At 42.6% G+C, this 13,661-nt stretch overlaps 1 protein-coding gene across 1 annotated transcript in view; it reads right to left on the reverse strand.

Annotated features, from left to right (window-relative positions):
- The window catches only part of nup155 (nucleoporin 155), a 279,092-nt gene that overhangs the window by 222,057 nt on the left and 43,374 nt on the right, over window positions 1–13,661 (reverse strand). The window lies entirely within an intron of this gene.

A 13,661-nucleotide genomic window follows, 5' to 3' on the forward strand; every position in this document is an offset into this window, starting at 1 on the left:
GACAGTCAGTGTGACCAGATTATAAATCAGTGTAGAGACAGACAGTCAGTGTGACCAGATTATAAATCAGTGTAGAGACAGACAGTCAGTGTGACCAGACTATAAATCAGTGTAGAGACAGTCAGTGTGACCAGATTATAAATCAGTGTAGAGACAGACAGTCAGTGTGACCAGATTATAAATCAGTGTAGAGACAGCCAGTGTGATCAGACTATAAATCAGTGTAGAGGCAGACAATTAGTGTGACCAGATTATAAATCAGTGTAGAGACAGACAGTCAGTGTGACCAGATTATAAATCAGTGTAGAGACAGACAGTCAGTGTGACCAGACTATAAATCAGTGTAGAGACAGCCAGTGTGACCAGACTATAAATCAGTGTAGAGACAGCCAGTGTGACCAGACTATAAATCAGTGTAGAGACAGTCAGTCAGTGTGACCAGACTATAAATCAGTTTAGAGACAGCCAGTGTGACCAGACTATAAATCAGTGTAGACAGCCAGTGTGACCAGACTATAAATCAGTGTAGAGACAGACAGTCAGTGTGACCAGATTATAAATCAGTGTAGAGACAGACAGTCAGTTTGACCAGACTATAAATCAGTGTAGAGACAGACAGTCAGTGTGACCAGACTATAAATCAGTGTAGAGACAGCCAGTGTGACCAGACTATAAATCAGTGTAGAGACAGACAGTCAGTGTGACCAGACTATAAATCAGTGTAGAGACAGTCAGTGTGACCAGATTATAAATCAGTGTAGAGACAGCCAGTGTGACCAGACTATAAATCAGTGTAGAGACAGACAGTCAGTGTGACCAGACTATAAATCAGTGTAGAGACAGTCAGTGTGACCAGATTATAAATCAGTGTAGGGACAGACAGTCAGTGTGACCAGACTATAAATCAGTGTAGAGACAGACAGCCAGTGTGACCAGACTATAAATCAGTGTAGAGACAGACAGTCAGTGTGACCAGACTATAAATCAGTGTAGAGACAGTCAGTGTGACCAGACTATAAATCAGTGTAGAGACAGTCAGTGTGACCAGATTATAAATCAGTGTAGAGACAGACAGTCAGTGTGACCAGATTATAAATCAGTGTAGAGACAGCCAGTGTGACCAGACTATAAATCAGTGTAGAGACAGCCAGTGTGACCAGACTATAAATCAGTGTAGAGACAGTCAGTGTGACCAGACTATAAATCAGTGTAGAGACAGTCAGTGTGACCAGACTATAAATCAGTGTAGAGACAGTCAGTCAGTGTGACCAGACTATAAATCAGTGTAGAGACAGACAGTCAGTGTGACCAGACTATAAATCAGTGTAGAGACAGTCAGTCAGTGTGACCAGACTATAAATCAGTGTAGAGACAGTCAGTGTGACCAGACTATAAATCAGTGTAGAGACAGTCAGTGTGACCAGACTATAAATCAGTGTAGAGACAGAGTCAGTGTGACCAGACTATAAATCAGTGTTGAGACAGTCAGTCAGTGTGACCAGATTATAAATCAGTGTAGAGACAGTCAGTCAGTGTGACCAGACTATAAATCAGTGTAGAGACAGTCAGTCAGTGTGACCAGACTATAAATCAGTGTAGAGACAGTCAGTCAGTGTGACCAGACTATAAATCAGTGTAGAGACAGTCAGTCAGTGTGACCAGACTATAAATCAGTGTTGAGACAGTCAGTGTGACCAGACTATAAATCAGTGTAGAGACAGACAGTCAGTGTGACCAGACTATAGATCAGTGTAGAGACAGTCAGTGTGACCAGACTATAAATCAGTGTAGAGACAGACAGTCAGTGTGACCAGACTATAAATCAGTGTAGACACAGTCAGTGTGACCAGACTATAAATCAGTGTAGAGACAGTCAGTGTGACCAGACTATAAATCAGTGTAGAGACAGAGTCAGTGTGACCAGACTATAAATCAGTGTTGAGACAGTCAGTGTGACCAGACTATAAATCAGTGTAGAGACAGTCAGTCAGTGTGACCAGACTATAAATCAGTGTACAGTCAGTGTGACCAGATTATAAATCAGTGTAGAGACAGACAGTCAGTGTGACCAGACTATAAATCAGTGTAGAGACAGTCAGTCAGTGTGACCAGACTATAAATCAGTGTACAGTCAGTGTGACCAGACTATAAATCAGTGTAGAGACAGACAGTCAGTGTGACCAGACTATAAATCAGTGTAGAGACAGCCAGTGTGACCAGACTATAAATCAGTGTACAGACAGACAGTCAGTGTGACCAGACTATAAATCAGTGTAGAGACAGACAGTCAGTGTGACCAGACTATAAATCAGTGTAGAGACAGACAGTCAGTGTGACCAGACTATAAATCAGTGTAGAGACAGACAGTCAGTGTGACCAGACTATAAATCAGTGTAGAGACAGACAGTCAGTGTGACCAGACTATAAATCAGTGTAGAGACAGACAGTCAGTGTGACCAGACTATAAATCAGTGTAGAGACAGTCAGTCAGTGTGACCAGACTATAAATCAGTGTAGAGACAGTCAGTGTGACCAGATTATAAATCAGTGTAGAGACAGCCAGTGTGATCAGACTATAAATCAGTGTAGAGGCAGACAATTAGTGTGACCAGATTATAAATCAGTGTAGAGACAGACAGTCAGTGTGACCAGATTATAAATCAGTGTAGAGACAGACAGTCAGTGTGACCAGACTATAAATCAGTGTAGAGACAGTCAGTGTGACCAGATTATAAATCAGTGTAGAGACAGGCAGTCAGTGTGACCAGACTATAAATCAGTGTAGAGACAGTCAGTGTGACCAGACTATAAATCAGTGTAGAGACAGACAGTCAGTGTGACCAGACTATAAATCAGTGTAGAGACAGCCAGTGTGACCAGACTATAAATCAGTGTAGAGACAGACAGTCAGTGTGACCAGACTATAAATCAGTGTAGAGACAGCCAGTGTGACCAGACTATAAATCAGTGTAGAGACAGACAGTCAGTGTCACCAGATTATAAATCAGTGTAGAGACAGCCAGTGTGACCAGACTATAAATCAGTGTAGAGACAGACAGTCAGTGTGACCAGACTATAAATCAGTGTAGAGACAGTCAGTGTGACCAGATTATAAATCAGTGTAGGGACAGACAGTCAGTGTGACCAGACTATAAATCAGTGTAGAGACAGACAGTCAGTGTGACCAGACTATAAATCAGTGTAGAGACAGTCAGTGTGACCAGACTATAAATCAGTGTAGAGACAGTCAGTGTGACCAGATTATAAATCAGTGTAGAGACAGACAGTCAGTGTGACCAGATTATAAATCAGTGTAGAGACAGCCAGTGTGACCAGATTATAAATCAGTGTAGAGACAGACAGTCAGTGTGACCAGACTATAAATCCGTGTAGAGACAGACAGTCAGTGTGACCAGACTATAAATCAGTGTAGAGACAGTCAGTCAGTGTGACCAGACTATAAATCAGTGTAGAGACAGTCAGTCAGTGTGACCAGACTATAAATCAGTGTAGAGACAGTCAGTCAGTGTGACCAGACTATAGATCAGTGCAGAGACAGTCAGTGTGACCAGACTATAAATCAGTGTAGAGACAGCCAGTGTGACCAGACTATAAATCAGTGTAGAGACAGTCAGTCAGTGTGACCAGACTATAAATCAGTGTAGAGACAGTCAGTCAGTGTGACCAGACTATAAATCAGTGTAGAGACAGTCAGTCAGTGTGACCAGACTATAGATCAGTGTAGAGACAGTCAGTGTGACCAGACTATAAATCAGTGTAGAGACAGTCAGTGTGACCAGACTATAAATCAGTGTAGAGACAGACAGTCAGTGTGACCAGACTATAAATCAGTGTAGAGACAGTCAGTCAGTGTGACCAGACTATAAATCAGTGTAGAGACAGACAGTCAGTGTGGCCAGACTATAAATCAGTGTAGAGACAGACAGTCAGTGTGACCAGACTATAAATCAGTGTAGAGACAGACAGTCAGTGTGACCAGACTATAAATCAGTGTAGAGACAGTCAGTGTGACCAGATTATAATGATGTGGAGATGCCGGCGTTGGACTGGGGTGAGCACAGTAAGTGGTCTTACAACACCAGGTTAAAGTCCAACAGGTTTGTTTCAAACACGAGTTTTCGGAGCACGGCTCCTTCTTCAGGTGAAGAAGGAGCCGTGCTCCGAAAGCTCGTGTTTGAAACAAACCTGTTGGACTTTAACCTGGTGTTGTAAGACCACTTACTGTGACCAGATTATAAATCAGTGTAGAGACAGTCAGTCAGTGTGACCAGACTATAAATCAGTGTAGAGACAGTCAGTGTGACCAGACTATAAATCAGTGTAGAGACAGTCAGTGTGACCAGATTATAAATCAGTGTAGAGACAGACAGTCAGTGTGACCAGACTATAAATCAGTGTAGAGACAGTCAGTGTGACCAGACTATAAATCAGTGTAGAGACAGACAGTCAGTGTGACCAGACTATAAATCAGTGTACAGACAGCCAGTGTGACCAGACTATAAATCAGTGTAGAGACAGACAGTCAGTGTGACCAGACTATAAATCAGTGTAGAGACAGCCAGTGTGACCAGATTATAAATCAGTGTAGAGACAGACAGTCAGTGTGACCAGACTATAAATCAGTGTAGAGACAGTCAGTGTGACCAGACTATAAATCAGTGTAGAGACAGTCAGTGTGACCAGACTATAAATCAGTGTAGAGACAGACAGTCAGTGTGACCAGACTATAAATCAGTGTAGAGACAGACAGTCAGTGTGACCAGATTATAAATCAGTGTAGAGACAGTCAGTCAGTGTGACCAGATTATAAATCAGTGTAGGGACAGACAGCCAGTGCGACCAGATTATAAATCAGTGTAGGGACAGACAGTCAGTGTGACCAGACTATAAATCAGTGTACAGACAGACAGCCAGTGTGACCAGACTATAAATCAGTGTAGAGACAGCCAGTGTGACCAGACTATAAATCAGTGTAGAGACAGACAGTCAGTGTGACCAGATTATAAATCAGTGTAGAGACAGACAGTCAGTGTGACCAGACTATAAACCAGTGTAGAGACAGACAGTCAGTGTGACCAGACTATAAATCAGTGTAGAGACAGTCAGTCAGTGTGACCAGACTATAAATCAGTGTAGAGACAGACAGTCAGTGTGACCAGACTATAAATCAGTGTAGAGACAGACAGTCAGTGTGACCAGACTATAAATCAGTGTACAGACAGACAGTCAGTGTGACCAGATTATAAATCAGTGTCGAGACAGACAGTCAGTGTGACCAGACTATAAATCAGTGTAGAGACAGACAGTCAGTGTGACCAGACTATAAATCAGTGTAGAGACAGTCAGTCAGTGTGACCAGACTATAAATCAGTGTAGAGACAGACAGTCAGTGTGACCAGACTAGAAATCAGTGTAGAGACAGACAGTCAGTGTGACCAGACTATAAATCAGTGTAGAGACAGTCAGTGTGACCAGACTATAAATCAGTGTAGAGACAGTCAGTCAGTGTGACCAGACTATAAATCAGTGTAGAGACAGTCAGTGTGACCAGACTATAAATCAGTGTACAGTCAGTCAGTGTGACCAGATTATAAATCAGTGTAGAGACAGTCAGTGTGACCAGATTATAAATCAGTGTAGAGACAGACACCCAGTGTGACCAGACTATAAATCAGTGTAGAGACAGACAGTCAGTGTGACCAGACTATAAATCAGTGTAGAGACAGCCAGTGTGACCAGACTATAAATCAGTGTAGAGACAGACAGTCAGTGTGACCAGACTATAAATCAGTGTAGAGACAGTGTGACCAGACTATAAATCAGTGTAGAGACAGTCAGTGTGACCAGACTATAAATCAGTGTAGGGACAGACAGTCAGTGTGACCAGATTATAAATCAGTGTAGAGACAGACAGACAGTGTGACCAGACTATAAATCAGTGTACAGACAGACAGTCAGTGTGACCAGACTATAAATCAGTGTAGGGACAGACAGTCAGTGTGACCAGACTATAAATCAGTGTAGAGACAGACAGTCAGTGTGACCAGACTATAAATCAGTGTAGGGACAGACAGTCAGTGTGACCAGACTATAAATCAGTGTAGAGACAGACAGTCAGTGTGACCAGATTATAAATCAGTGTAGAGACAGACAGACAGTGTGACCAGACTATAAATCAGTGTAGAGACAGACAGTCAGTGTGACCAGATTATAAATCAGTGTAGAGACAGACAGTCAGTGTGACCAGACTATAAATCAGTGTAGGGACAGACAGTCAGTGTGACCAGACTATAAATCAGTGTAGAGACAGACAGTCAGTGTGACCAGACTATAAATCAGTGTAGAGACAGACAGTCAGTGTGACCAGACTATAAATCAGTGTACAGACAGACAGTCAGTGTGACCAGACTATAAATCAGTGTAGAGACAGACAGTCAGTGTGACCAGACTATAAATCAGTGTAGAGACAGACAGTCAGTGTGACCAGACTATAAATCAGTGTACAGTCAGTGTGACCAGATTATAAATCAGTGTAGAGACAGTCAGTGTGACCAGACTATAAATCAGTGTAGAGACAGCCAGTGTGACCAGACTATAAATCAGTGTAGAGACAGACAGTCAGTGTGACCAGACTATAAATCAGTGTAGAGACAGTGTGACCAGACTATAAATCAGTGTAGAGTCAGTCAGTGTGACCAGACTATAAATCAGTGTAGGGACAGACAGTCAGTGTGACCAGATTATAAATCAGTGTAGAGACAGACAGTCAGTGTGACCAGACTATAAATCAGTGTAGAGACAGAGTCAGTGTGACCAGACTATAAATCAGTGTAGAGACAGACAGTCAGTGTGACCAGATTATAAATCAGTGTAGAGACAGACAATCAGTGTGACCAGACTATAAATCAGTGTAGAGACAGACAGTCAGTGTGACCAGACTATAAATCAGTGTAGAGACAGACAGTCAGTGTGACCAGACTATAAATCAGTGTAGAGACAGACAATCAGTGTGACCAGACTATAAATCAGTGTAGAGACAGAGTCAGTCAGTGTGACCAGATTATAAATCAGTGTAGAGACAGACAGACAGTGTGACCAGACTATAAATCAGTGTAGAGACAGACAATCAGTGTGACCAGACTATAAATCAGTGTAGAGACAGACAGTCAGTGTGACCAGATTATAAATCAGTGTAGAGACAGACAGACAGTGTGACCAGACTATAAATCAGTGTAGAGACAGTCAGTGTGACCAGATTATAAATCAGTGTAGAGACAGACAGTCAGTGTGACCAGACTATAAATCAGTGTAGGGACAGACAGTCAGTGTGACCAGACTATAAATCAGTGTAGAGACAGACAGTCAGTGTGACCAGACTATAAATCAGTGTACAGAGTCAGTGTGACCAGATTATAAATCAGTGTAGAGACAGACAGTCAGTGTGACCAGACTATAAATCAGTGTAGAGACAGACAGTCAGTGTGACCAGACTATAAATCAGTGTAGAGACAGACAGTCAGTGTGACCAGACTATAAATCAGTGTACAGTCAGTGTGACCAGATTATAAATCAGTGTAGAGACAGTCAGTGTGACCAGACTATAAATCAGTGTAGAGACAGACAGTCAGTGTGACCAGACTATAAATCAGTGTAGAGACAGACAGTCAGTGTGACCAGACTATAAATCAGTGTACAGACAGACAATCAGTGTGACCAGATTATAAATCAGTGTAGAGACAGTCAGTGTGACCAGACTATAAATCAGTGTAGAGACAGTCAGTGTGACCAGACTATAAATCAGTGTAGAGACAGACAGTCAGTGTGACCAGATTATAAATCAGTGTACAGACAGTCAGTGTGACCAGATTATAAATCAGTGTACAGACAGACAATCAGTGTGACCAGATTATAAATCAGTGTAGAGACAGACAGTCAGTGTGACCAGATTATAAATCAGTGTAGAGACAGCCAGTGTGACCAGACTATAAATCAGTGTAGAGGCAGACAATTAGTGTGACCAGATTATAAATCAGTGTAGAGACAGACAGTCAGTGTGACCAGATTATAAATCAGTGTAGAGACAGACAGTCAGTGTGACCAGACTATAAATCAGTGTAGAGACAGCCAGTGTGACCAGACTATAAATCAGTGTAGAGACAGCCAGTGTGACCAGACTATAAATCAGTGTAGAGACAGACAGTCAGTGTGACCAGACTATAAATCAGTGTAGAGACAGCCAGTGTGACCAGACTATAAATCAGTGTAGAGACAGACAGTCAGTGTGACCAGACTATAAATCAGTGTAGAGACAGCCAGTTTGACCAGACTATAAATCAGTGTAGAGACAGACAGACAGTGTGACCAGACTATAAATCAGTGTAGAGACAGCCAGTGTGACCAGACTATAAATCAGTGTAGAGACAGACAGTCAGTGTGACCAGACTATAAATCAGTGTACAGACAGCCAGTGTGACCAGATTATAAATCAGTGTAGGGACAGACAGTCAGTGTGACCAGACTATAAATCAGTGTAGAGACAGTCAGTGTGACCAGACTATAAATCAGTGTACAGACAGACAATCAGTGTGACCAGATTATAAATCAGTGTAGAGACAGACAGTCAGTGTGACCAGATTATAAATCAGTGTAGAGACAGACAGCCAGTGTGACCAGACTATAAATCAGTGTAGAGACAGACAGTCAGTGTGACCAGACTATAAATCAGTGTAGAGACAGACAATCAGTGTGACCAGACTATAAATCAGTGTAGAGACAGAGTCAGTCAGTGTGACCAGATTATAAATCAGTGTAGAGACAGACAGACAGTGTGACCAGACTATAAATCAGTGTAGAGACAGACAATCAGTGTGACCAGACTATAAATCAGTGTAGAGACAGACAGTCAGTGTGACCAGATTATAAATCAGTGTAGAGACAGACAGACAGTGTGACCAGACTATAAATCAGTGTAGAGACAGTCAGTGTGACCAGATTATAAATCAGTGTAGAGACAGACAGTCAGTGTGACCAGACTATAAATCAGTGTAGGGACAGACAGTCAGTGTGACCAGACTATAAATCAGTGTAGAGACAGACAGTCAGTGTGACCAGACTATAAATCAGTGTACAGTCAGTGTGACCAGATTATAAATCAGTGTAGAGACAGTCAGTGTGACCAGACTATAAATCAGTGTAGAGACAGACAGTCAGTGTGACCAGACTATAAATCAGTGTAGAGACAGACAGTCAGTGTGACCAGACTATAAATCAGTGTACAGTCAGTGTGACCAGATTATAAATCAGTGTAGAGACAGTCAGTGTGACCAGACTATAAATCAGTGTAGAGACAGCCAGTGTGACCAGACTATAAATCAGTGTAGAGACAGACAGTCAGTGTGACCAGACTATAAATCAGTGTACAGACAGACAATCAGTGTGACCAGATTATAAATCAGTGTAGAGACAGTCAGTGTGACCAGACTATAAATCAGTGTAGAGACAGTCAGTGTGACCAGACTATAAATCAGTGTAGAGACAGACAGTCAGTGTGACCAGATTATAAATCAGTGTACAGACAGTCAGTGTGACCAGATTATAAATCAGTGTAGAGACAGACAATCAGTGTGACCAGATTATAAATCAGTGTAGAGACAGACAGTCAGTGTGACCAGATTATAAATCAGTGTAGAGACAGCCAGTGTGACCAGACTATAAATCAGTGTAGAGGCAGACAATTAGTGTGACCAGATTATAAATCAGTGTAGAGACAGACAGTCAGTGTGACCAGATTATAAATCAGTGTAGAGACAGACAGTCAGTGTGACCAGACTATAAATCAGTGTAGAGACAGCCAGTGTGACCAGACTATAAATCAGTGTAGAGACAGCCAGTGTGACCAGACTATAAATCAGTGTAGAGACAGACAGTCAGTGTGACCAGACTATAAATCAGTGTAGAGACAGCCAGTGTGACCAGACTATAAATCAGTGTAGAGACAGACAGTCAGTGTGACCAGACTATAAATCAGTGTAGAGACAGCCAGTTTGACCAGACTATAAATCAGTGTAGAGACAGACAGACAGTGTGACCAGACTATAAATCAGTGTAGAGACAGCCAGTGTGACCAGACTATAAATCAGTGTAGAGACAGACAGTCAGTGTGACCAGACTATAAATCAGTGTACAGACAGCCAGTGTGACCAGATTATAAATCAGTGTAGGGACAGACAGTCAGTGTGACCAGACTATAAATCAGTGTAGAGACAGTCAGTGTGACCAGACTATAAATCAGTGTACAGACAGACAATCAGTGTGACCAGATTATAAATCAGTGTAGAGACAGACAGTCAGTGTGACCAGATTATAAATCAGTGTAGAGACAGACAGCCAGTGTGACCAGACTATAAATCAGTGTAGAGACAGACAGTCAGTGTGACCAGATTATAAATCAGTGTAGGGACAGACAGTCAGTGTGACCAGACTATAAATCAGTGTAGAGACAGTCAGTGTGACCAGACTATAAATCAGTGTACAGACAGACAATCAGTGTGACCAGATTATAAATCAGTGTAGAGACAGTCAGTGTGACCAGACTATAAATCAGTGTAGAGACAGACAGTCAGTGTGACCAGACTATAAATCAGTGTAGAGACAGACAGTCAGTGTGACCAGATTATAAATCAGTGTAGAGACAGACAGCCAGTGTGACCAGACTATAAATCAGTGTAGAGACAGACAGTCAGTGTGACCAGACTATAAATCAGTGTAGAGACAGCCAGTGTGACCAGACTATAAATCAGTGTAGAGACAGACAGTCAGTGTGACCAGACTATAAATCAGTGTAGAGACAGACAGTCAGTGTGACCAGACTATAAATCAGTGTAGAGACAGACAGTCAGTGTGACCAGACTATAAATCAGTGTAGAGACAGACAGTCAGTGTGACCAGACTATAAATCAGTGTAGAGACAGTGTGACCAGACTATAAATCAGTGTAGAGACAGTCAGTGTGACCAGATTATAAATCAGTGTAGAGACAGACAATCAGTGTGACCAGATTATAAATCAGTGTAGAGACAGACAGTCAGTGTGACCAGATTATAAATCAGTGTAGAGACAGCCAGTGTGACCAGACTATAAATCAGTGTAGAGGCAGACAATTAGTGTGACCAGATTATAAATCAGTGTAGAGACAGACAGTCAGTGTGACCAGATTATAAATCAGTGTAGAGACAGACAGTCAGTGTGACCAGACTATAAATCAGTGTAGAGACAGCCAGTGTGACCAGACTATAAATCAGTGTAGAGACAGCCAGTGTGACCAGACTATAAATCAGTGTAGAGACAGCCAGTGTGACCAGACTATAAATCAGTGTAGAGACAGACAGTCAGTGTGACCAGACTATAAATCAGTGTAGAGACAGCCAGTTTGACCAGACTATAAATCAGTGTAGAGACAGACAGACAGTGTGACCAGACTATAAATCAGTGTAGAGACAGCCAGTGTGACCAGACTATAAATCAGTGTAGAGACAGACAGTCAGTGTGACCAGACTATAAATCAGTGTACAGACAGCCAGTGTGACCAGATTATAAATCAGTGTAGGGACAGACAGTCAGTGTGACCAGACTATAAATCAGTGTAGAGACAGTCAGTCAGTGTGACCAGACTATAAATCAGTGTAGAGACAGTCAGTCAGTGTGACCAGACTATAAATCAGTGTAGAGACAGCCAGTGTGACCAGACTATAAATCAGTGTACAGACAGACAATCAGTGTGACCAGATTATAAATCAGTGTAGAGACAGACAGCCAGTGTGACCAGACTATAAATCAGTGTAGAGACAGACAGTCAGTGTGACCAGATTATAAATCAGTGTAGGGACAGACAGTCAGTGTGACCAGACTATAAATCAGTGTAGAGACAGTCAGTGTGACCAGACTATAAATCAGTGTACAGACAGACAATCAGTGTGACCAGATTATAAATCAGTGTAGAGACAGACAGTCAGTGTGACCAGACTATAAATCAGTGTAGAGACAGACAGTCAGTGTGACCAGATTATAAATCAGTGTAGAGACAGACAGCCAGTGTGACCAGACTATAAATCAGTGTAGAGACAGACAGTCAGTGTGACCAGACTATAAATCAGTGTAGAGACAGCCAGTGTGACCAGACTATAAATCAGTGTAGAGACAGACAGCCAGTGTGACCAGACTATAAATCAGTGTAGAGACAGACAGTCAGTGTGACCAGATTATAAATCAGTGTACAGACAGACAATCAGTGTGACCAGACTATAAATCAGTGCAGAGACAGCCAGTGTGACCAGACTATAAATCAGTGGAGAGACAGTCAGGCAGTGCGACCACAGAGCGCACTGTGTAAAAAATGTCCCCCGCACTTCCCGACTGAACCTTTCCCACCTCACCTTGATCTCGTGCCCCGACCTGTGTAAAGACAGCAGTCAGTACGAATGAACTATAGATTGCTGGAGCAGCCAATTGATTTGTTAAACGTCATTTCCCTTTCGTAAATCCATGTTGACTCTGCCCAATCTCACCATTAACATCTATATACCCCGTTATCGCATCCTTTAGAATACATTCTGGCATTTTCTCTCTGTTCCTGATGTCAGCCTAACAGGGGTGAAATACTCTCTTTCTTCTCTCCCTGCTTTGTTTAGCAGTGGGGTTACATCTGCACAGACCATATTTGATCACCAATGTACCATTACCTCTGCAATTACCTCTTTCAATATTTTGGGATGTGGATCATCAGGTCCAGGCGTTTGTTCGCTAATGAAGGCAGGTTGGATAGGGCTTGGGTTGTTTTCCCTGGAGCAGAGAAGACTGAGGGGCGACCTGATCGAGGTGGACAAGATTATGAGGAGCACGGACACGGTGGATAGGGAGCAGCTGTTCCCCTTAGTTGAAGGGTCAGTTAAGAGGGGGACACAATTTGAAGGTGAGGGGCAGGAGGTTTAGGGGCATTTGATAAAAATATTTTTTACCCAGAGGGTGGTGACGGTCTGGAACGCACTGCCTGGGTAGGTGGTAGACACGGGTTGCCTCACATTCTTTAAAAAGTACCTGGTGAGCACTTGGCACGTCTTAATATTCAAGGCTATGGGCCAAGTGCTGGCAAGTGGGATTAGGTGGGAAGGAGAGGTGTCTCATGCGTCAGTGCAGATTCGATAGGCCGCAGGGCCTCTTCTGCATTGTTATTCTTTGATACCCCTTTTGTCACCCTTTTATATCTTTCACTTTAAGTCTCTAACAAATTCGATGATGTTGAGCACCCCTCACAAATTCCTCTGGACCTCGTCTGCTCCAACGAGAACAATCCCAGTTCATTCCGTCTTTCACGTAACTGAAGTGCATCATCCATTTGTATTATTCTCGTCAATCTCCCCTGTGCCCTCGCTCAAGTCTTCACATCTTCTGCTACCCAGAACTGAACATAGTTATTTATTTATTAATTTGTGGAATGTGGGTGTCTCTGGCTGTGCCAGCACTTATTACCCATCATGGAGGGCATTTCACAGTCAACCATATTGATGTGGGTCTGGAGTCACGTGTAGGCCAGACTGGGTAAGGACGGCAGATTCCCTTCCCTAAAGGACATTAGTGAACCAGATG

Source organism: Scyliorhinus canicula, chromosome 8 (assembly GCF_902713615.1).
Source record: "Scyliorhinus canicula chromosome 8, sScyCan1.1, whole genome shotgun sequence".
NCBI lineage: Eukaryota > Metazoa > Chordata > Chondrichthyes > Carcharhiniformes > Scyliorhinidae > Scyliorhinus > Scyliorhinus canicula.